Source organism: Cervus canadensis, chromosome 6 (genome assembly GCF_019320065.1).
Source record: "Cervus canadensis isolate Bull #8, Minnesota chromosome 6, ASM1932006v1, whole genome shotgun sequence".
In the NCBI taxonomy this organism is placed as follows: Eukaryota; Metazoa; Chordata; class Mammalia; order Artiodactyla; family Cervidae; genus Cervus; species Cervus canadensis.
In genome coordinates this window covers 67,538,226-67,562,472 of record NC_057391.1, presented here as the reverse complement: position 1 = coordinate 67,562,472, position 24,247 = coordinate 67,538,226, and the positions used below count along the sequence as shown (strand labels likewise).

Genomic DNA, 24,247 nt, shown 5'->3' with positions numbered 1-24,247 from the left:
CCCTGAAGAAGGGAAAATGTTACCTACTCCAGTATTCTGGCCTGGAGAATTCCATAGACTACAGTCCATGGGGTCACAAAGAGTCCGACACAACTGAGCGACTTTCACTTTATTCACTGCCATATAATAAGCATGAGACAGCCAATAAATCATTTAATTTCTCTAGGGCTTAGTTTTCTTTCCAGTAAAATGAGCCTAATAATAATATCTGGGCAAGTACAAGTACTTCATAAACTGTAGAGCATTCTGCCACTGTAATAAATGTTATTAAGAGCAGCATCAGCATAAGAGAAAGAATTAACATGTTCTCAGTGGAAAATGATGATATATTTATGTTCCCTAGGTTTTTAGTGTTTATGTTTATTTTATGACTATCCACTCTCCCTACACGGGCCCTCCAATAGTCCATATATACCTATCTTCTGATCTCCCCACCAGTTCAGACCTCCTGCCTTTAGTGATGATGATGATGATGGTTAGTTGCTCACTCATGTCTGATTCTTTGTGACCCTGTGGACTGTAACCCACCAGTCTCCTCTGTCCATGGAATTCTTGGGCAAGAATACTGGAGTGGGTTGCCATTCCCTTCTCCAGGGGATTTTCCTGACCCAGGAATTGAACTCCTGCCTTGAGTAGGCAACTGAATTCCATTCAGTATTTAACTGAATACTTAAAACAAAAAAGTTTCCTATGTTAAAACTAGTGTTTTATTGAGACAGTTCTTCCGGCAATTGTGAAAAAATACAGTATCTTAGTTCAAGCTGCTATAAGTACCTTAAGTGAATGTCGTTCAGTCATGTCCAACTCTTTGGGACCCCTTGAACTATACAGTCCATGGAATTCTCCAGGCCAGAATACTGGAGTGGGTAGTTGTTCCCTTCTCCAGGGGATCTTCCCAACCCAGGGATCAAACCCAGGTCTCCTGCATTGCAGGCAGATTCTTTACCATCTGAGCCACCAAGGAAGGTGGCTTAAAACAACAGACATTTATTTCTCAACATTCTGTAGCCTGGAAAGTCTAAGATCAAGGCATCAGCAGACTAGATGTCTGGTGAAGGCCTACTTCCTGGTTGACAGACTTCCCACTGTGTTCTACATGGCAGAAAGATTAAGAGAGCTCTGAGTTTGTCTTTATTTTTTTTAAAAAATAAAGGCACTAAACCCGTTCATAAAAGTTTCACTCTCATGACCAAGTCACCTCCTAAAGACCCCACTTCCAAATACCACTACTTTCAGGCTTAGGATTTCCACAGATGAATTTTAAAAGGACACAAACATTCTGTCAATAGTGAACAGAGAATGAAGTGTAGTTTTCTTTAGAAGTTTGTTAAAGATGTTCCTGTCCTTTGCAAGTTGAAGATCTATTACCAAGCTGCTAAAAGCAAACAAAACACAACTAACTAAAACACAACCAAACAAAAGATCAATTAACCCACTGGACAATAAATAAAATTTTCACATACATCTTTTTTATAATTTAGCTTTTGTCTAAATTTCTGATGTTGGCTAAAGTACATGTTCATTATAAAGGATTAGAAGATATACAATAATTAGAAAGAAAAACCTCAACAATAAACCCATATCCTATATCCCATATTTATTTCCAAGAGAAAGTGACTGTTTACATTTTGATTATTTATAAAAAGTTGGATTTTCACCAAACATTTTGCTTTTTAACTAGTATTTATAAGTACTATTTTTACATCTTGTAAAATTCTTTAAGAACATGATTTTTAATTACTACATAATATTCCGTACTTCAGATGTGTTATTACCCATTTAACTAATTCCTAATGGTAGAACATTTGGATCTGTGTTTTTGCTAATCTGAACAGGGCTTAGAAGAATATCCTTTTATCTAAATATGCACATTTCTTGTTATTTATGGGATATGTCCTGAGAAGTAAAATTACTAGATTGGAGAGCTTTCTTTATGTATTACCATACAAGTCAAGCAGCAGAAAGCACTGCAGGAATTTAGGTGCTGGTCAGCCCACAAATTTGTCAGGAAAGCTACGCCGTGAAGCTTAGCTAACAGGCAGGAGTGGACGAAGTCTGTGCAACCAGAGCCCCGACAAAGCCTTCGCACAGAGCCAGTGAGCCAGGACTCCTCTGGCGTCACCACTGAGGCTGTAGGGAGCCTACACTGGCTTTGCCACCTCTGCTGGCACCGGGCCAGGACACAGGACGCTGGACATCAGACACCACGCTGGCACCTCTGCCCCAGCAGCTCCTGGAAACTGAACGTTGCTGCTGCAGCCAGAAGGAGTTCTGTTCTCACCCAGCTTCTCAGCATCACGAGCAAGTGACACACAATCTTGGGTCATCACATCCGAGTGCCCCAGCCTAGGGGCTGGGGATGAGAGTATCTGGTGTTTGCACCTTTCATAGAGAGATGAGCCTTGTCTGCCACCAGGATTTGCAAGGTGAGTCCACTCACTGCCAGCTTTATGGCAGTGAGAATTAGCACTAAGAATAGCACTTAGAATATGGCACTAAGAATTAGCACCTTAGTCCTACTTTAATTTTATTTGTTTGCTAGAGAGGATGGACATTTTGGATCAAACTATTGGTAGTCTGTGATACCTTTTTCATTGACTGCTTAATCATAGCCTTTGATGACTTTTCAATTGGAGCATAAAAGTGAAAGTGAAAGTGTTAAGTCTCTTCCAACTCTTTGTGACCCCATGGGCTGAAGCCCTTCAGTCTCCTCTGTCCATGGAATTCTCCAGGCAAGAATACTGGAGTGAACAGTCATTCCCTTCTCCAGGGATCAAACCTGGGTCTCTTGCATTGCAGGCTGATTCTTGACCGTCTGAGCCACTAGGGAAGCCCACTAGGGAAAAAATATCATTTTTGTGAGGGGCTCTGTAACAGTAAGACTGTCAGACTCGTGGACAGCCATATATGCTTCATCTTTTCTCCAATTGACCTTTAACTTTGTTTAGGACTTTTTAATTTTAGCCTTCAGAAGTTTACCTATTTTATAAAGTTAGGTCTATAACCTTTTCCCATTATGTTTTCTTACTTTACATTCAAACTTACGCCTTCCCTAATCAGATGTCAAATAAATATTCATCTACATTTTCTAGCTAATCCGAATAAATATAATTTCTAAATCTTCAGATGAATTGGTTAAGCTGCAGAAGGGAGATCTACATCTTAGAATGTGTTTTTACTAGAATCCTAGAATGTGAATCCACTAAAATTCAGTAGAGGCAACACAGGAAGGATGTCTTTTCTCTTTTGCTGCTCCTGATGGCTGTCAAACCCCCCTGCAGAAACCTCACACCAGAAGCAGATTGATAAGTCAATAATGCATTCTATTAGGACTATACTTTAGTCAACTTCAGTGTTGCAAGAAAGTGAAAAAATAAGTGGCTTCTTACTCAGAGTAGTTTGGTTTTTTTTTTTTTAAGGCATACTGCTATATAACTGTCTGACATTTGAGTCTCCATGGCAAAAACTCCCTTCACTCTCAGGACATGTGTAGATGACCCTCAGGATGGTGGAGTGGATGTAGTAAAATATTAAAGAGGGTTTGGAGAACACTAATGTTGCCAGAGAAAGAAAGGCAAATACTCAAATATTATTTTGTGTAGACCTGGAAGAGGTTGCTTCTGAATTTCGCCCACATTATTGGTGGTGTTGTAAGAACTGGTATCGTGCTGAGTGTGAAGAAATGAAGGTGGGGAAATAGGGGAAAACGCAGCCCATAGCCCTCCAGAGGGGCCGCAAAAGGAGTGAAAAATCTGCAGGAAGAGTTGCAGCTTAGGAGCGCTGAGAAAGGGGCACAGAACAACTTTACAAGATCCATTTCAGGAGTGGTATGGGCATAGCAGTTTTAATCACTCCCCTTTCACCCCATCAGTGAGGGAGGGATTCCCACCCTGGGATCATGCAGATGGCTGAACATCTGACACCCCACACTGAACAGATGAGATCAACCACGGTTTATTAGTCATTTACAGACTAAGTCCCCTACATACAGACGAGTTCTGTTACAAGCACGCACTTATAAATCCGAAGTATTTGTAAGTCCACCAAAGATACCCTAGGTGCCCAAATAACCCTGGTTATATAGTACTGTATTGTAATAGGTTCATAATACTTTTCACTCAAATAATACATAAAAAACAAAAAATAAAGAAAACATTTGTAATCTTATAGTACAGTATCTCAAAAAGTATAGTAGTACAGTATAGCAGCTGACATACAGGGGCTGACGTTGAATGAACAGGCAAGATGAGTTACTGACTGGAGGAGGGATAGGAGGTGAGCGATGGTAGAGTTGAAGGATCTTTAGCAATAGGAGACAGGGCAAGCTGCAATTTCACTCACTCCTGATGTGATTGGACATGTGAACACACGTTGGCATCTTTGATGAAAGTTTGCAACTTGAAGGTGCGTATAGAGAGGACTTACTGTATACTGAAAGCCTGGGGGAGGAGAACATTGCTTGCCATGTAGGGCCACATGGGGATTGCACTTGAGGACATGTGAACACAGACACAGAGTGTCTGTGAGAAACAGGTATCAAGTGGGTGTGGTGCCTCTGGATTCCCGCAGGAAGATGTGATTGGCTTGTTGGGATAATTCTGTGAGCTGGCGGGGACGGAAATCTGCTACCCAGGGATAACCATGCACTGTGCTTGGTCCCTTTGATAAGGAGTGTTGCTTGGCTAGGCGACCTTGTCCCCACGATTAGCGTAGGGAGGGGAACTTGTAGTTAAGCTATCTGAGAACCCCTGGATTTTACAAGATCTCAAGGCAGCATATAACATTGAGCCTTAATTTCAAGACTTACACCACAACAGCACTTCAGGACATTAGTTGAAGGTGGGCTTCAGTGGTTAGAAGGAGAGAAAATCCCAAGAAACTTGAGTCTTGGCCAGAAGTCAATTTATACCTTCAGAAATCAGGGGTCTCAAAACAAAATGGCAGAGGCAAGACAAATTATTAAGACAAGTTGGGAGATGGGTAGAGTGTGGGCAAAATGGGTGAAGGTGGTTAAAATGTACAAACTTCTCATCATAAAGTAAACGAGTCTTAGGGATGTAATGTACAGCATGGTGACTATCGTTAATAAAACTGTATTGCATATTTGAAAGTTACTAAAGGAGTTGATCTTAAAAGTTCTCATAAAAAGAAAAAGAATTGTAACTATGTATAGTATGTAGGCATAGCTGGATGGATGGATAAGTGTAAACTTTAGATGTTCCTTGTCTTACAAGGGGTTATGTCCCAATATACCCACCATACATTGAAAATATCACAAGTCAAAAAATGCATTTAATACACCTAACCTAAGAAACACCATAACTTAGCCTAGCCTAACTTAAATGTGCTCAGAACACTTAGCTTATAGTTGGGCAAAATCACCTAACACAAAGTCTGTTTCATAACAGAGTGTTAGATATCTCATGTAATTTATTGAATACAGAAAGCAGAATGGCTGCAGGGTATAGAATAGTTGTAGGCTGGTAGGTTGTTTGCCTTCATGGTCACGTGGCTGATTGGGAGCTGAGGCTCAATGCCGCTGCCCAGCATCGAGAAGATCGTACTGCCTATCAGCAGTTCGAGAAAAGATCAAAGTTCCAAGTACAGTTTCTATTGAATTTGTGATACTTTCTCACCATTGTAAAGTCAAAAAATTGTAACTTGAACTGTCATAACTCAGAGACTGTCTGTAGACTTTATGTGATGATCTTTTTGAATCTGTTTACCTCAGATTGGGACTCAAACCCACATGGCTGGGGCTTGAACCCAGTCAAAACCCAGTTTGGGACTTAAACCCACATGGTTGGGACTCAAATCCAGCCAAAACTCTTCTTGGGACTTGAACCCAGGTGGCTAGGACTTGAACCCAACCAAAACCCTGCCTGGGACTTGAACACACGTGGCTGGGACTCGAACCCAGCCAAAACCCCACAGTACCTGGTTTCAGGACCTAATGAAGCTCAGATTCTTGATGTCTCATTGCAGAAAGAATTCAGTGAGAGACAAAGTGATTGGTAAGAAGTGGACTTATTCAGATAGAGAGAAGCACACTCCACAGACAGAGCATGGGCCATCGCAGAGGGCACATGCAGCCTCGAAATTTGGTGTGGTTAGTTTTTATAGGCTGGGTAATTTCATATGCTAATGAGTGGGAGGATTATTCCAACTATTTTGGGGAAGGGGTGGAGATTTCCTGGATTTAGGCCACTGCCTACTGTTTGGTCTTTTAATAGTGCTTGGAACTGTCAAGGGCTTCCCTAGTGGCTCAGCTGGTAAAGAATCTGCCTGCAATGCAAGAGACCTGGGTTCGATCCCTGGGTTGGGAATATCCCCTGGAGAAGGGAATAACTACCCACTCCAGTATTCTGGCCTGGAGAATTCCACGGACTGTATAGTACATGGGGTCGCAAAGAGTCGGACACGACTGAGCCACTTTCACTTTGGAACTGTCATGGCACCTCTGGGTGTGTCATTTCACTTGTTGATTGAGGATTAAGGTCTAGTCTTGTCTCATCTTGGTTTGATTCTAATTGCTTGTGTCCTTGGGCTATGTCATTCTTTCAAAAGTTGCGCCCTGCCCCTTTCCCTCCTGTTACAATTTCACAATATATGCAAATATTAAATCATTAGGTTGTATACCTGAAACAAATATAATGTTGTATGTCAATTATATGTCTATTAAAAAGCAAGAGAAGAAAGGGGGAAAAGTGGGTTTGGAGCCAGATGATTAAGATGATTCCCACCCATGGTAGCAGACAGGAGGCTGCTTATGGCCCCAAACCCACACCCAGTGAACTGAGTAGTGGAGACAGTGTCTGTCTGCAACTTAACCTGCCTTCTACAAGAAGTAGTCAACAATGTACATACTGCACTGTGAGGAAAGAGGAAGAGAAAATTAATCCCATCAGCCTGGTCTCTAGAGGCCCATGTATCCTGTCACTTAGGTGATGGCTTCAATAGAAAGCAAACAGAGAAATTTCTGGGGGCTTCCCAGGGATATTTTGTCATAGTTTGACGTAAGTTGCTGGGTGGTACTTTCCAAGGCAGCCCTATCGTGGACACATGGCTAGCAGCATAAAGCACAAGGTACCACATTATTCAATATTTCATCAAGTATTTGATGAGCCCTACCACATACCCAGAATTCTGTATAGGACAGAATTCCTTTCCCCAAGGAGTTCCTAATCTTCTTGGGAAAGTAACATAATTTTATAGGAAAAAGAAACTTCAAGTATGTAAATATTTTCCAAGATGAAGAACATGGAAAATATAGTATATTTTTCTTATAATTACAAGAGGCCCTTTGTATTGCCAGCTCCACATCCACAGATTTAACAAACCACAAATTGAAAACAATCAGAAATAAAAATTCCAAAAAGTTTTGAAAAGTGACACTTGAATTTGCCATACAATGGCAACTATTTACATAATATACATTGTATTTACAACTATGTTTACATAGCATTTATATTGTATTTAGAACTATTTACACAGTATTTATATTATGTTAAGTATTATAAATAAACTAGAGATATTTAAAGTATACAGGATGATATTTATAGATTATTTGCAAATATTATGTCAGTTTATATATGGGACTTAAGCATTCACAGATTTTAGTATCCACAGAGGTCCTGAAACCAAAGCTCTGAGAATGCCAAAGGACGACTGTATATTGCTTACATTCTACACCTCAAATAACTTATTATACAAGGCACATTATGTGGCAAGACACTTTCTTGACCTATAAGCTGAGTCTCTCATGTACCCACAGCCAATCATGGCTAAAGTTTCCTGTTGCTTTAACATATGTCCATTTTAGTTCAAGCACATACAGGCCCAGTTAGGGCGGGCACAGCACAGAAGCCTCCTCACTCAGTTCTCACTTTGCTCTGCATAGACTGCTTGACAGTTCCTGAGCCTGGGGCTGTTCAGTCTCTCCAGTCTATCAGCCAAACCTGCTTGGCCATTCTCCTTGATCTCTCCCACCCCCACCCCAACACCCTTCAGAGATGCCTGGGGACAACCATTAGAGGAATAAATTGACTTTGGGTCATTTGGAGGATAATGCAGTTAAATCTAGAAGGTCTAATCCATTTGGGGACTTTCCTCATATAACTTTTCCAACTTCAGACAAACTCCTGTCCAAGGGTACGGTTTGGGTAGGTTTCTGTCCTTGTCATCCACAGAACATGATCACATCATTGTTAGCCCCAGAGTGCTCTGCTGTAACTCCAGGTTGGTCTTGGTCCCTAGATCAGTGGTGGACAGTCTCCAGTGGGGGTTTTAACTGTACAAGCCCCGTTGCTGTCCCTGCAATTGCTGATTAAGGAGTCTGAGGCTGGTCCAGCAAAATCTCTATGTGTCAGAGTTGAGATGAAGCACAGGCATCCACTTAATATAAAGAGAAACTTCAAGCAATTATAACTGATCAATAATGTAATCCTTTCTGTCAACTCATTGTTACTCGAAGTTTTCCAGCAGAGGCCAAATTTATGAACACAGTTACTCCTTTTCCTTCATCATAAAACATAACTGTACCCTAAAACATCTTTCTACATTTCCTCATTAATCTGCACATATGTCCTATGGGATAGATATCATTATTATTCTCATTTTGCAAATGAGAGAAGTGAGATGCAGGGAGTGTAAATGATTTGCCTAAGATCAAATAACCAGAAAAAATGAAGGCAGGACTAACTAATCTAAGGATTATTCCTGATCTACTACTCCATGTGGCCTCAAATCTGAAGACATGCACTGGCCCAGGAAGGTGGCTGACAGCCTAGGCCACTTGTCAGCTTATTCAGAGACCCTTAAGTCTAATTGGAGGGCAGAGGGTGAAGGGCTGGGGTCACCACAACCAGAGATACTGCTGCAGACTTTCTTTGCTAGACCTTCCTGCTTATCTACCTCAGGCCTTTCACCTCTTGGTAGTCATTGACAAAATGATTGCTGTTGTTTATTAAGGACTTACTTTCCATGTGCTTTGCGATCTGATTTATGTGATGTCACTTAATCATTACAACAATGCCAGCAGGAAGGTATTAGATCCACTTTATTTATTTATTTATTTATTTATTTATTTATTTTGTTTTTTGTTTTTTTTAGATCCACTTTATAGACATAGAAACAGAGGTTGAACACCTTATCCACAGTCACAGAGCAAAGCCATGAATCAAAGTCAGATGTATGCATGTTCAAAGGCTGTACCCTACAGAAGAGTTGCCTCTGGGGGCAATGATGCTCTAAAAGACAGGTAGGGTGGAAAGGAATTAGTTGCACCCTTGAGGTCTCCCACCATCTCCCTATGTAGGCTAGTGGGTATTTGCAAGGTTAGCCCAGGGGAGCACCCTGAGGGCCGTTTCAGCCCCAAAGATGACATCTCATTGGGGCATCTCCAACCAGAATCGGTACCAGATATAAAAGCCTCCAGGATTCCTGGAACTCCACTGACTGAGGCTTCAGCAGGCACAATATACCCTGTGCCGAGATGGAAAGCAGTGTGTGTCGTGTGTGTGTGTACTCATGCACACGCACACACGTGCACACAATTGTACAGGGTAGAGGATGTCAGGACACTGGGTTCTGGCCCTGCCCACCACTCTATGTTCAAGTCCAGAGAGGAATTAAGGCTCTTTGAGGATCTGCTTTTACTCTCCAGATGAAGCAGGCCACAGGACTCTGAGATCTTCTACAAAGCCTGGAAACCAACACCCCTCTTCTCAGCCTCCAGTAGCAAGCACACTTTGGCAGCTAAGAATGCCCTCAGGCCACATCCATATCACCAATCCCTGTCTCTGTAGGCGGTGGAGCCTCACAGAGAGGGTCTGGGGTCTGCTGTGCTGGCATGAAGGCCACAGGCTTATACTCCTGGGGTGTTTAAAAGCCTTTCCGGACTCAGAACCATGGGGAAATCAAAACCTCGAAAGGGCACTGGGCTTCCCTTTTCCGGTTGGTAGTACAGCCTAGTCTATAGCATGAAGTGGAAAATTGTGTCTGTTTCGGGGGACTTAGAATTGTACGTTGAGTCCTGGAGGGTGGTTTTTGCTGTCCTACTCCTGTGCTTTCTGACGCTGAACGTGGCATCTGTGTTGGTCATCCTCCTGCCACGCCTCCCCCAGGGCACAGAACTTTCAGGAGCCTGGTGCGCTGGGAGGGAATGCGTGGTATCACAGGCTTTGTGGGCAGGCAGCTGTCTTCAGGACTGTGTTAGTTTGGTGCGTGGTTTTGGATTCACACAGACTTTGAGTTTAAATCCTGATTCTGCCCCTGAGTCGCTCCTGGGAAGGTCACTTGCGTCTCTGACCTTTGTTTCCTTTCCTGGAAAATGGGGCACTAAGGCCTGCTATGCAGCCTGGGATCTGGCAAACGCCCAAGGCGGAGGTAGTGTGATTTCAGCAGCACTGAGAGGGGCCCTGGGGCCAAAACAAACCCTTCCCCAGCCAGCTTCCTGACACGGTCTGGCCTCTACCCACCTCCTCAGCCTCCACCAGGAGGAAGGCTCTCACTCTGCTTTCTTGAATTAGCACCGTGCTTTCTCCTCTTGCTCAACATCTGTCCCTGTGGCCCCTCTTTCTAGAACATTGTTCTCTTCAAACCTCCTCCCCATTCATCTGGTTAGCACCTGCCTTCAGGTGTCCTCAGTCATCCGGAAGAGACTCAGGGCCACCCTGGTTCAGTCATACCCTTGCTGGTGTGATTATTTTATTAATGTTTATCAGTGACTTATGTAATTAACTATACAACAAATGTAGGGGAGATAAGCTAATTAAAGAATATAAGCTTCATGAAGGTGATTATTTTACTCATCAGCGATTGGCACATACTAGGCCTCAGTAGCCATGTGTTGAAAGAATGAATGAATAAGAGATACATTCGTTTTACTTAAAGAAACATGTTTGCCATGGAGCTAGCACCCCCTGAAAATGCTAAGTTATTCTAAAGGCACAAAGCTGGGGTAATACACTCAGGGTGAAACAAAGTTAGGCAGGTTCCTTCTATGTGGGGCTTTTCAATACCTAATGTGGATTGTGAATTTCCAGGAGGACGGTCAAAACCCAACAAGCAAACACGTTTATCACTTATGCCTCATTGGGAGTGAGTTTAATCAAAACCTGACCCAGAGAGTGAGTAATGGGGGCATAGAGATTGTGGGCTCTGAACGTAAGGAACTCTGCTTATCGCCAGCCTGCCCTGGAGCCCCTGGACTCCTGGGAGCAAAATCAAGTCAAGTCTCATATAACTGAATCAGGTGGGCTCTTCACGTCTCACCCACAAATCCCCCAACAGCAGAATCTTGGCCCAATAAATCTCAACCTGGACCCTAGTTCTCTTTACTACTATTCTTACCAAGAGACGTCTAACATCAGCGATGAAGGGATTTTATCTGTTTGTCATCTTCAATAAAAAGTGACGCTGGCAACGGTGTAAGGTTGATGTGTCCTAAAGAAACAGACCTGGTCTCTGTCTGGTTTTGTTTTCTTTTATTGCTTTTGAAATCCAGCATTCCTCTTCTTGTTGCTGGCTACAAGGCAACACTGGTTTTGCTCAAGTGGAATATCTATTTGGAGATGATTGAAAAAACAAAACTGGCTAAAAGAGGGGTCAGGCCAGACGTAGAGATAATTACAGTAGAAACAAAAGGGTGACACATAGACTGGATGGGTATCCAAAACCTGACTGGTTTCCGTATTTCAAATACTGGCTTCTGAGAAGCTGTGTTTGAATGTGAGCATGGGGCAATGCCTGAGATCTCACAATGGATGCAGCGTGTAAATGAGGTTAAATAGGACGGAGCTGAAATGCTGGCTCTGAATCCCCGGTGCTTCCAACATGTCCCTGCAGTATCAGGGAGAGGGTTTACAGACAGCACAAAACTGACAAGTAGGAAGAGTTTGTCTTCAGGGCCTCTTTTCCACATTCAGCTGGGGAACTGAATGTGGAACTCAGCCTACCCCTTCACTAAAGAGGTGGGAGCTATTTCCCACCTTAGCCTGCCTTAGCAGCTAACTTCTTTCCATCCCTTTCATTCAAGGTCCTGACTGCTTTTAAAACTAGTGGTTTGAACATGTGACTTTCTCCTCCGTAAAATATTTGGATTTTAACAAGAGTCTTCTGGCTGAAACCAGGCGAGTCACTCTAGAGGCAAGTCAGGCAATAGAATAGATACTTCACAGCAGACTGTGCTTCAGTACCCCTCAGGCCCTACCCAGAGCAGCTGTCTGCTCTGGCTTGTAGGACTGGCTCAGCTTCAGCTCTTTGCTGTGCCGTAAAGGTAGGTTAAAGGGCAACAGGGCGCCAAAGGCAACGAGAATAGAAAACAGCACATGGAAATGGTATTTTGTCCATGGATTGGGGATTACTATCCTAAGAAGCCAGAATTTTTCCAATAGAGTTTTATACAATAAAATAAATGTGTTCTACACTTTTAGTGTTTAAATAAACATAGAGGATTTATTTCCAGCCATAATGTAAATTGGTGATGTGGAAAGTTACGAAAAGAGAAGGCATGCTAAAACTTCAGACCTCCTGGTTTCTGTCACTGCTCTGTGTACTTAAACAACACTGATTTCTACATAAATAACTGACCTCTTATACAATATTTGTAAGATGTTTTTCTCTAAGAATTTTCCCCTTTCTCAAAAGGTACTGTTAATACGAACCGAAGTTTATGGAAACTAACATGAGTAAACTAAGGGCAAAGTGTAGTATATGTATAGATTTATTTCATTTCCCCCCCACTGAAGCTCTTGATTTCCTAGATTTGTGCTTAAAACTACAATAGAACACTGTGACCCAAGATATCGCTTCCTAAAATATACCCTGAAGTAGTAGACTTCCAATCTTTTTTGACTTTGACCTGTAGTAATAAATCTATTTTACTTTATGACCCCCCCAACACACCTGAAATCAAAGTTTCATAAAACAAAGCTTATTCCTGTTACATGTTGTGTACTCTAGTATTTTCTATTGTATTCACTTCTATTTATTTTACTTTATTATTTTTCTTAAAAAAATTTGACATTACTAACCACAGGCAACTTGGGACCCACAGTTTCAAAAACACTGCCTTAGAGAAACTCTTGTAGCATATATAAAAACATTCTTAGCAACACTATTAGAAAAAGAAAAAAAAAAGTGGGAAAGTGCATATGGCAAATTATCAACATTGTGTATAGAGCACTGGCAGGGGTTGATATTAGGAAAGGGCTTTCTGAGGAAATGACATTTAAATTCAGACTAGAAGACAAAGCTTGGCAAAGAGTATTGTACACTGATCAGGCCTTGAATAAGCAAAGAACTTGGCACCCTCAAGGAATGGAGGGAGGCTAATGTGGTTGGGTCAAGGAGAGAGACATCTGATGAGATTGGGATGGTAGGTTGGAGATAAATTATGCAATGTTTCAAAGGCAATTTTAAAGGTAGTGGATTTTTATCCAAGTGCAATGGGTAGCCACTGACGCATTTAAACTGGGAAATGGCATGCTCAAGTTATCTTTACAACCATTACCCAGTTCTTTAGTGAAGAACGGGTCAGAAAATGGATAGAGGAAAATCTGTCAAGAAGATATTGTAAAAGCCTTTGGTGGTTTGGACTGTGGTTAGATAGAAGCAGAGAGAAGTAGAGTGACACAGGGAATATTTTAGAGGTATAGTCTATAGGACTTGGGGATACCTTATTTGGGATTTAAGTTGAGGTTGAAGGAGGGAGATGAGATTGAAGATAAGGGCTATGTCAAGTATGACCCATCCACTGTTCTAGCAAGAACATCTGAGTAGATGAAGGTGAAACTTACTGATAGAGAAGACCAAAGAGGGAGCACATCTGAGTGAGTCAAAATGAAGAGTTTGGTTTTGTAAATCTTAAGTCTGAGATGCTTGTGAGCTGTCCAAATAGAAAAATCAAGTTAGTAATTATCTGTGTGCAAAGCTAGAGCTCGGCAAGCAGATCAGACTGGACATATACATTTGAGAGTTAGCAGCCTGTACAGACGAGATCATTCTGGGATGACAGAGGAGAGCACAAGAAGAGAGCCCAGATGAAACCATGAGGAGCCCTGATATTCAGAGCCAGCTTGAGAAGGAGGAATCAGAAGGAGTCTGTGGAACCATGGCCACAGATAATAAACCAGGAGTGTGTGGTCTTATAGGAGACAAATAAAGAGAATGACTTAAGAACTGGCCGGTAATCAACAGTGTCAAATGTTACTAAGAAGTTAGATATGATGAAACTGAGGAGCATCTGTTAGATTTAGTAACACAAATGTCACAGTGACCTTATCAAGAGCTGTTTTTTCTAGATTGGTGGGGTAGGAGAAAGAAAGGAAGGAGAGGAAGTAGAGACAGTGGGTATAGACAGCTCCTGTGAACATTGCCTGGGAAGGAGAGAAGAGCAATGGGAATACTGGCAGAGAGGAATGTATAATCAAGGGAGGTATTTTTGTTGGTTGGTTGGTTGAGGTTGGAAGGTCTAAGAGGACGTTTGAATGCTCTTTGGAAGGTCTGGGTGGAGAATAAGAAGCTAAAGATGCAAAACAGAGGAAGAAACCACAGCAACGTCCTCAGATGGAAGGCAATCATGGGTGGCTGAATAGCCTTGGATCAGAGGAGGGATATTCTTCTCCACTGTGGCAAAAGGAAAGAGAGTGTGTGTGGGTCCAAAAAATTCTGTGGAATTGATGGTGGGCAGTTACTGTCAGATGAATGCAAAGTGAGTCAGTTTTGCATGGTTTGGCTGCAAGAAAGAGAATACCCAACCCAAAGCAGCCCAAGAAACACAAAGGTTTATTTTTCTCCTTTAATATAAAGTCCAGTCCCGAGCAGTTTAATTGCTACAATTGTTAGAATTGAATATTTTCATCTGAAATGATGCAGCCAGCTTTATACCCTAGGCTGAATTTATTGAATTTATTGTCCTATACATGCATATAGGTAGAAATTCTACTTTTCAGAGTGCAGTTGAATGTACTTTGTGAATAGTTACAGGAAGTAACAGAGAAAGAGGTGTGGAAGATAGAGGGCTCTTGTAAATTCAGTCTTACAAAAGAATCATTAATGATTGTTGCTAACAAGGCTGCCTAGGAGGCTGTGTAGTGTTGCAGCATTAGTTGTTAGGTGCATAGTAGAATCAACTACAAAGTCCTGTGGAGATAGTTCAACCCACGGAAGAGGACGGTAGGTATAAATAAATTAAGCAAGAAGTGTTTGTTGCTGACAGCCAGTAGGAGATGTTCATTTAAGGAAAAATGAATGTGGATTTAAAATATCCAATAATCTGTATAAATTTTTTCCTACCAGTCTGAATAAAAAAAAAAATACACACATTAACTTTGATCCACATTCCTTTTACTCTAAGCTGTATTGTTTACATGTGGGAAGTCAGCATGGAATTTGTCACCTCTTCCTCCTTGAAATCCAACAAAAGATGCCACTGAGACACAATCATAGACACAGATTAAGGGAAATGTTCATCTGACACTTTCTCACTGGTGTGAATGGTGAAGATTCAGAGACTAGCTCTGATGAAGCTTAGTGTCTGCTAGCACGCTCTTTGCAGTTTTGACTGCACAGATTCCAAGACATGAATACTGGAGCTTTGTCATTTAATGATATGGAAGAAATACTGAAGATGGTATACCTTATTTTGTCCATGGCAAGGCTACAGGATTTCTGTCTTGGAATTCATATAGTCACATCAATATAGGCCAAATGCCCCATTTCTAAAATGATGCTTCATTCTCTTGAAACATGTACTTTACCATTTGTAAAATAGATAGCCCATGGACATTTGCTCTATGATTCAGGGAGCTCAAACCCAGTGCTCTGTAACAACCTAGAGGGGTGGGATGGGATGGGAGGTGGAAGGGAGATTCAAGAGGGAAGAAACGTATATATAACTATGGCTGATGCATGTTGATGTATGGCAGAAACCAACACATTATTGTAAAGCAAAGTATCTTCCAGTTAAAAAAAAAAATGAAACATCATGTTGAAGGATAAATATTTTGCTGTTTCTAGAGACTGGTGCTATAGATAATTAAAGTTTTGATCATTTTGCCTCTTTTATTACTATTCAAAGTAAAATGACTGAAGCAACACAAAAAAATAAAACTATGCTTCACTCTTAATGGAAGTGTGTTATAAAGATATGAATCCCTATTATAAGTTTATGGTGCCTTAATTAAGGAAAGCTTCTCTGATATCAAGATTTTGAAATATCCCTTAATTAAGCATATCAGAGCTTATATCACTATATAATTTCCCATTTTTAAAAGGTAAAATGTATTCATTTCTTCTGCAAAATTAAGGAAGGGTAATCGTGAGACAGGAAGCAGAAACAGAGGACCAATAGAACATTTTTCAGGTGAATCAGTTCAGGAAAATTTACAAAAGGTAATTCCCAATCTGTGATGATATTTGCTTGGAAAGTCCTTGTGTTCTCCTGAAAGTTCACATAATACTGGTTAAAAGCTATAGGCTTAGCCTAAATGTGATTCCCTGTCACTGAAATAAAATTATAGGATTCTGAACAATGGCAAACCTTCGATATTTATAGTAGGTGGTTCTTTGGGAGTGAGGGGGAAGGAGTCAGATAAATTGTCAAGCCTTCTAGGTGGCTCAACTGGTAAAGAATCCACCTGCAATGCAGGAGACCTGGGTTCGATCCCTGGGTTGGGAAGATCCCCTGGAGAATGGAACGGCCACCCACTCCAGTATTCTGGCCTGAAGAATTCCATGGACTGTGTAGTCCGTGGGGTCACAAAGAGTCGGACATGACTGAACAACTTTCACTACTACTACTACTAGAGAACAAAAGTAAGACTGCTGCCTTGTAGACCACCCTCTGAAATCTGTAGTGCAGACTTTATTGCAATACCAATCTGGACTGATTTCGTGATTTTTATGACATGACTGCAACCCCATGGACTGTGTAGCCTGCTAGGTTCCTCTGCCCATGACACGACTGAGCAATTAACACTAACTAATCACTCATCAACAAACATTTATTAAGCATCCAATTTGGACACAGACTACCTTAGCAGCTTTGATCATAGCCTAAAACTGAGATCATTGTCTATAAACAGAGCTCTATAAACTGTCATTTCGGGTCTGATCTGTAAAGGTAATTTCTGGTATTCCTTAAGGTAAAAAGCACATTTTATTAATATTTGACATTGGATAAGGAGCAGGTGGATGATCACAAAAATGCTCTCAGAGGCTGTATAATATAGCTAACAGCCTAGACTTTGAAGTCAGATAGATTTAGATTCAAATGGACTTCAGGCAAATCTAATCTCTATGCTCTTCGATTTCCTCATCTATAGATTGAAAATAATACCTATCTCAGAGCTGTTGAAATTCAGTGAGATGATATCCATATAGTACTTTTAAAAAAGTGCTTATTAAATACCATGATGCCATGGAAAAATCATTATTAAAGTAGAAAGAGATAAGACTGATAGCACTCCATTACTCCTTCCTTGCTTTCTTTACTGTCAAATTCAGTAACACTTTGAAAACAAAGCATATAAAAACACACATATGCACATACACACAAATTTGTGAATCCACGGGTCAAGTGGAGAGCCCTGACAGCCAGTCAGGTTCATGTAACCTCTCTGACAAAAGGCTTTTTCCATTTTACTAAGGAATGAGCTGTTCAGAGCACCAGTAGTATAATTCTGCTAGTCATGTGTGGATGTGAGAGTTGGACAGTGAAGAAAGCTGAGCGCTGAAGAATTGATGCTTTTGAAGTGTGGTGTTGGAGAAGACTCTTGAGAGTCCCTTGGACTGCAAGGAGATCCAAACAGTCCATCCTAAAGGAGATCAGTCCTGGGTGTTCATTGGAAGGACTGATGTCGAAGCTGAAACTCCAATACTTTGGCCACCTCATGCGAAGAGTTGACTCATTGGAAAAGACCCTTATGCTGGGAGGGATTGGGGGCAGGAGGAGAAGGGGACAAGAGAGGATGAGATGGCTGGATGGCATCACCAACTCAATGGACATGGGTTTGAGTAGACTCCGGGAGTTGGTGATGGACAGGGAGGCCTGGCGTGCTGCGATTCATGGGGTTGCAAAGAGTCAGACACAACTGAGCGACTGAACTGACTGAACAGAATTAGGGTTCTACTGGTGAAAAGCTTTACCTGGACTGAGAAAGCCATGGGTTCACAGTCAATAGTGTCAGAATTCTGCAGTTTTCAGCGGGTAGGTGCTTCAGTGTAAGACATCCTGGCTTCCACCTGATAATGGTAACAGTGAGTGGAGGTTGTTACTTTCTATGGGTTAACTAGTACATTAACTCTCCCATGAGCAGAGGCTTTACAACTTGCCCACACATTGGAATGGCCACGGAGCTGTTAAAAAGTTTGGATGCCAAGTCTCATCTCAAAAAATTCTGACTTTACTGGTCTGGGATACAGCCTGGGCATAAGGATGTTTTAAAGCTGCCCAAGTGATTCTAACGAGCAGCTAAGGTAGAAAACCCCTGCCCTAAGCTCCAGCCTAACTCACAGGGGAGTTCTCATCTATATTGCATGCAGCAGATGGTGCCTGAGCGCACGCGCACACACACACACACACACACACACACTCACTTCAGTCACCTGCTATCCTGCAACCTCACTGAGAAGCCACTGTTTGTGGTTTTGGTTGGTGTTTGGTCAGGAGGGAGGTGGAGTGCAAAGCTGAGGGTTTCCATTTCATTGTTTAGCGTCCAAGGAGCAGAGCTCATGGTGTTATCATTCTCAGATTTTCTCTCGAGCTACAATTACAAAAGTGCCATGAGCAACAGCAGTTGCTCTCAGCATGTGGAAAGCCATCAGAGTCTTTTCACAGGCTACGGTGAAGACAGGGCATATGGACTGTGAGGTCCAGATTAGTGGCAAGGGCTGGATAGAGGAGGTGCCTGTTTGTTTAGGCCATGGGAGCCCTCTTACTTTGCTCAGAGCTAGACATATTTCTTTCTAAGGTTTATAATGGGAAGCTGCTGATCTTCACTGGTGTAAATGATTGCAAGAATGCAGAGTTCAGACAATTATGAATGTAGAAATCTTCTGGGGGGACTCAATAAAATGCAGATTCCTGAGCCTTCCCCTCTCTTCCCATTCTGATTCTTTAGCTCTGGGACAAGGTCAAAGAGTCTGCATTGTCACAGGTATAATAGGTGGTCTTTATATAGATGATTCAGGATTCATTGATGTTGGAGGGTGTTAAGCAAATCAGTTGTCAATGATATATACATACATATATTCTAATATTTTATTTACTTATGAGCTTGCACTGGGTCTTTTTTGTGGGGCATGGACTACAGCCTAAGTTTAAAAGTTCACTGAAGTCAGGGGAGAGGTGATATCTTTGGGGACACCTTAAACAGAGAAATGAAGAGCCAAGGCAGAATGATGGAGAATGATAGAGAAGGAGCAGTGAGAGAGAAAAGAGAATATTCAGAAAGTGTGTGGTCACTAAAGGCAATATAAGAGACATTTCAGGAGGGAGAGGATTTACTTTCAGTTCAGTTCAGTTCAGTGACTCAGTCGTGTCCGACTCTTTGTGACCCCATGAATTGCAGCAAGCCAGGGCTCCCTGTCCATCACAAACTCCCAGAGTTTACTCAAACTCATGCCCATCGAGTTGGTGATGCCATCCAGCCATCTCATCCTCTGTCGTCCCCTTCTCCTCCTGCCCCCATTCCCTCCAAGCATCAGGGTCTTTTCCAATGAGTCAACTCTTCTCATGAGGTGGCCAAAGCATTGGAGTTTCAGCTTCAACATCAGTCCTTCCAATGAACACCCAGGACTTATCTCCTTCAGGATGGACTGGTTGGATCTCCTTGCAGTCCAAGAGACTCTCAAGAGTCTTCTCCAATACCACAGTTAAACTCTGGCAAAGAGCTAAGGGAGGGTACCACAGAGAAGGCGCCTTGCCCGGTGATGAGGGCAGGGTTCTTAATGGCAAACAATGTTAGCCAACGTTGGCTAATTTCAGCAGAAAAAGGTGTATTGGAAGAATATTGAATAACTCAAGACAGGAAGAGTGGAGAACTAGGCTGAGAACCTGGTAGGAACCAAAGAAACTTGGAATCATGGAACATGGTTAAGGTCTTGCCCAAGAAATTGTCTGGTGAAGATATCACCACTGGTTCCCCACTCTGGGGGAGTCACTGCATTCACCAGAAACTTCATGGCGCCCCTGCTGCTATGACTAATCTCTAATTGAGCTTGTGTTCTTGCCTCCTGCTCTCCAAAAGCAAAGTTCCTTTTGCATTTTTTGGCCAATCCTATTGGCCAAACCTAGATCATGTACTTACACTCTAACAGGGAGAAAGAAAAGTGTAGTCCTCTTCAACTTTCATAAAAGGCCAAAGGAGTCCACATCCACACCCACCAATCCACATGAATGGGAGAGTTCTCACACATGAAGCTGTTTCTGTGCTGAATATCCTGGAATGGCCATCATATCACTTGGGACATTTGAAACTATGATTTTGGAAAAGGCTCTAGTGACAAAGTCTGGTTAAAGAGTGAATGCATACTAAGGAATTCTTTACCTTGGCATAAACTGTCCCCCAAAAGGGAGGACAAAGTGGAAAGAAGAAATTCTTTAGAATGGTGAAAGCCTGAGACAGTTTGTACGCAAGGGAGAAGGTATTTACAGAGAGAAAGAAGTGATGCAGGTCTCATTTGCCCCTGGATTTGCAGCACTTAGAATAGGAAGAGGGCTTCCCAGGTGGCACTAGTGGTAAAGAATCTGCCTGCCCATGCAGGAGATGCAAGAGACATGGGTTCAATCCTTGGGTCAGAAAGATCCTCTGGAGTAGGAAATGGCAACCCACTCCAATATTCTTGCCTGGGCTATCCCATGGACAAAGGAACCTGGCAGGCTACAGTTCACGACATGACTGAGCAGCTAAGCACACATGCTGAACGGGAAGAATGAGGGAGGGAGGAAGAACAAGAAGAGAAAGAAAGAGGGCCGTAAGAAACAAAGATGCATAGACTTATGAAGTCTGCTTGGGAGGAAAGAAGATGCAGTTGATGTTAAGCACATATTTGTTGGATTCCCACCAGCTGAATTTGTGAATTTCCTCAGCAGCCACACCTCAACACTGTCAAGTATGATCAAGATTTTGGTTGGGATTTTGAAGATTCTCCTCCCCTGACTCAGCACATTTTTCAAGTCCTTTTTTCCCCCTTCTCCTACTGATTTTACAATAAGTACCATGGCCTGATTCTCAGTCTAGGCCAGCTCAATGGGCAGTCCATGAACTGAGCGTAACGAGTTCTGATTTGCTCTGACCTTATGCTGCTACTCTTTGAGTTGGGTCAGAAGATCTCACCAGGTGCCACCCATATGATCTTGGTTGAGCTTCTCCTAGTCTCCAGCTTTCATTTATTAAGTTTAGTGGGGTTTAAAGGTATGATAGGAACTGAGGAAGAAAATTCACCTAAGTAGTCTGGGAAAAGATTACACTCAAGGCTTTGGGTGCAGCACAAAGGGTCTCAGAAGCTCTGAACCAGATTCAATTATGTGTTTCAAAATAATCAAGCCTAAAAGAGGGATACTTTTCTCCTAACTCATTTTCACCAAAACAGTCTTAGTTCAGTTCAGTTCAGTCACTCAGTCATATCTGACTCTTTGCGACCCCATGGACTGCAGCACGCCAGGCCTCCCTGACCATCATCAACTCCCAGAGCTTGCTGAAACTCAAGTCCATTGAGTTGGTGATGTGAGTCAACCATCTCATCTTCTGTCGTCCCCTTCTCCTCCTGCCCTCAATCTTTCCCAGCATCAGGGTCTTTTCCAAGGAGTCAGTTCTTCGCATTAGGTGGCCAAAGTATTGGAGTTTCAGCTTCAACATCAGTCCTTCCAGTGAATATTCAGGACTGATTTCCTTTAGGATTGACTGGTTTGATCTCCTTGCAGTCCAAGGAACTCTCAAGAGTCTTCTCCAACACCACAGTTCAAAAACATCAATTCTTTGGCTCTCTGCTTACTTTATGTTCCAACTCTCACATCCATACATGACTACTGGAAACATTCTTGAGAAAGATTTAATTATAAGACAACAAACTCCAAACACCTAGAGCTTCACTCCTTTGTTGTGGTAGTCCTTTCATGTATACTTCTCACGTGCCAAAACTTGTTATCTGATCTCCTAGAAAGACTTCTTTAAGAGATAAAGAAAATTTGAAAATCTCTTGAGTTCCCTATTAACAAATGTTCCACACATTGAGTGATGCAATCAAGAACAATAGGAGAAGTTTAAAATGCTTCCTGATAAAAGCTGAATACCACCAAAAGTCATGGCAAAAGATATAAATAAGAATGGGAGATATAAAAACATATAGTAAAATTTAATATGTGTATGATTTGGCTTAGCAAGTATTTTCTAAGGAAATTAATAATTGCTTCTCGGCCTTTTGGCTAAGATCAAGTGTAGGAAATTAATGTTTTGGGAGCAATCAGTTCAAGAATAATGTATAATAGAAAGAAATTGTAATGACCTAAATATCCATCAACTGGGTTTGTTGAATAAATTATGGTACAGAAAATATAGTGGAATACTATGGAACCACTAATAAAGATGATGAGTGCTACATTTATTGAGACAAAGAGGTGTCCACAGTATTATGTTTGTTTTTTTTTTTTTATTTTTTCCTTTATTTATTTATTTATTTTTTTCAGTGGGTTTTGTCATACATTGATATGAATCAGCCATAGATTTACACGTATTCCCCATCCCAGTCCCCCCTCCCTCCTCCCTCTCCACCCGATTCCTCTGGGTCTTCCCAGTGCACCAGGCCTGAGCACTTGTCTCATGCATCCCACCTGGGCTGGTGATCTGTTTCACCATAGATAACATACATGCTGTTCTTCGAAACATCCCACCCTCACCTTCTCCCACAGAGTTCAAAAGTCTGTTCTGTACTTCTGTGTCTCTTTTTCTGTTTTGCATATAGGGTTATCGTTACCATCTTTCTAAATTCCATATATATGTGTCAGTATGCTGTAATGTTCTTTATCTTTCTGGCTTACTTCACTCTGTATAATGGGCTCCAGTTTCATCCATCTCATTAGAACTGATTCAAATGAATTCTTTTTAACAGCTGAGTAATATTCCATGGTGTATATGCACCACAGCTTCCTTATCCATTCATCTGCTGATGGGCATCTAGGTTGCTTCCATGTCCTGGCTATTATAAACAGTGCTGCGATGAACATTGGGGTGCACGTGTCTCTTTCAGATCTGGTTTCCTCAGTGTGTATGCCCAGAAGTGGGATTGCTGGGTCATATGGCAGTTCTATTTCCAGTTTTTTAAGAAATCTCCACACTGTTTCCATAGCGGCTGTACTAGTTTGCATTCCCACCAACAGTGTAAGAGGGTTCCCTTTTCTCCACACCCTCTCCAGCATTTATTGCTTGTAGACTTTTGGATAGCAGCCATCCTGACTGGCGTGTAATGGTACCTCATTGTGGTTTTGATTTGCATTTCTCTGATAATGAGTGATGTTGAGCATCTTTTCATGTGTTTGTTAGCCATCTGTATGTCTTCTTTGGAGAAATGTCTGTTTAGTTCTTTGGCCCATTTTTTGATTGGGTCATTTATTTTTCTGGAATTGAGCTTCAGGAGTTGCTTGTATATTTTTGAGATTAATCCTTTGTCTGTTTCTTCATTTGCTATTATTTTCTCCCAATCTGAGGCTGTCTTTTCACCTTGCTTATAGTTTCCTTTGTTGTGCAAAAGCTTTTAAGTTTCATTAGGTCCCATTTGTTTAGTTTTGCTTTTATTTCCAATATTCTGGGAGGTGGTTCATAGAGGATCTTGCTGTGATTTATGTCGGAGAGTGTTTTGCCTATGTTCTCCTCTAGGAGTTTTATAGTTTCTGGTCTTACATTTAGATCTTTAATCCATTTTTGAGTTTATTTTTGTGTATGGTGTTAGAAAGTGTTCTAGTTTCATTCTTTTACAAGTGGTTGACCAGTTTTCCCAGCACCACTTGTTAAAGAGGTTGTCTTTTTTCCATTGTATATCCTTGCCTCCTTGGTCAAAGATAAGGTGTCCATAGGTGTGTGGATTTATCTCTGGGCTTTCTATTCTGTTCCATTGATCTATATTCTGTTCCATTGTGCCAGTACCATACTGTCTTGATGACTGTGGCTTTGTAGTAGAGTCTGAAGCCAGGCAGGTTGATTCCTCCAGTTCCATTCTTCTTTCTCAAGATTACTTTGGCTATTCAAGG

At 41.7% G+C, this 24,247-nt stretch overlaps 1 protein-coding gene across 1 annotated transcript in view; it reads left to right on the top strand.

The window, feature by feature from the left end:
- The first annotated feature begins 2,064 nt into the window (after positions 1-2,064).
- LOC122443716 (endogenous retrovirus group K member 24 Env polyprotein-like) overlaps positions 2,065-24,247 on the top strand; it is a 77,273-nt gene continuing 55,090 nt past the window's right edge. The window contains exon 1 of the mRNA XM_043472224.1: positions 2,065-2,426. The gene's annotated coding sequence lies outside the window, so the exon portion shown is untranslated. The remainder of the gene's footprint in view (positions 2,427-24,247) is intronic.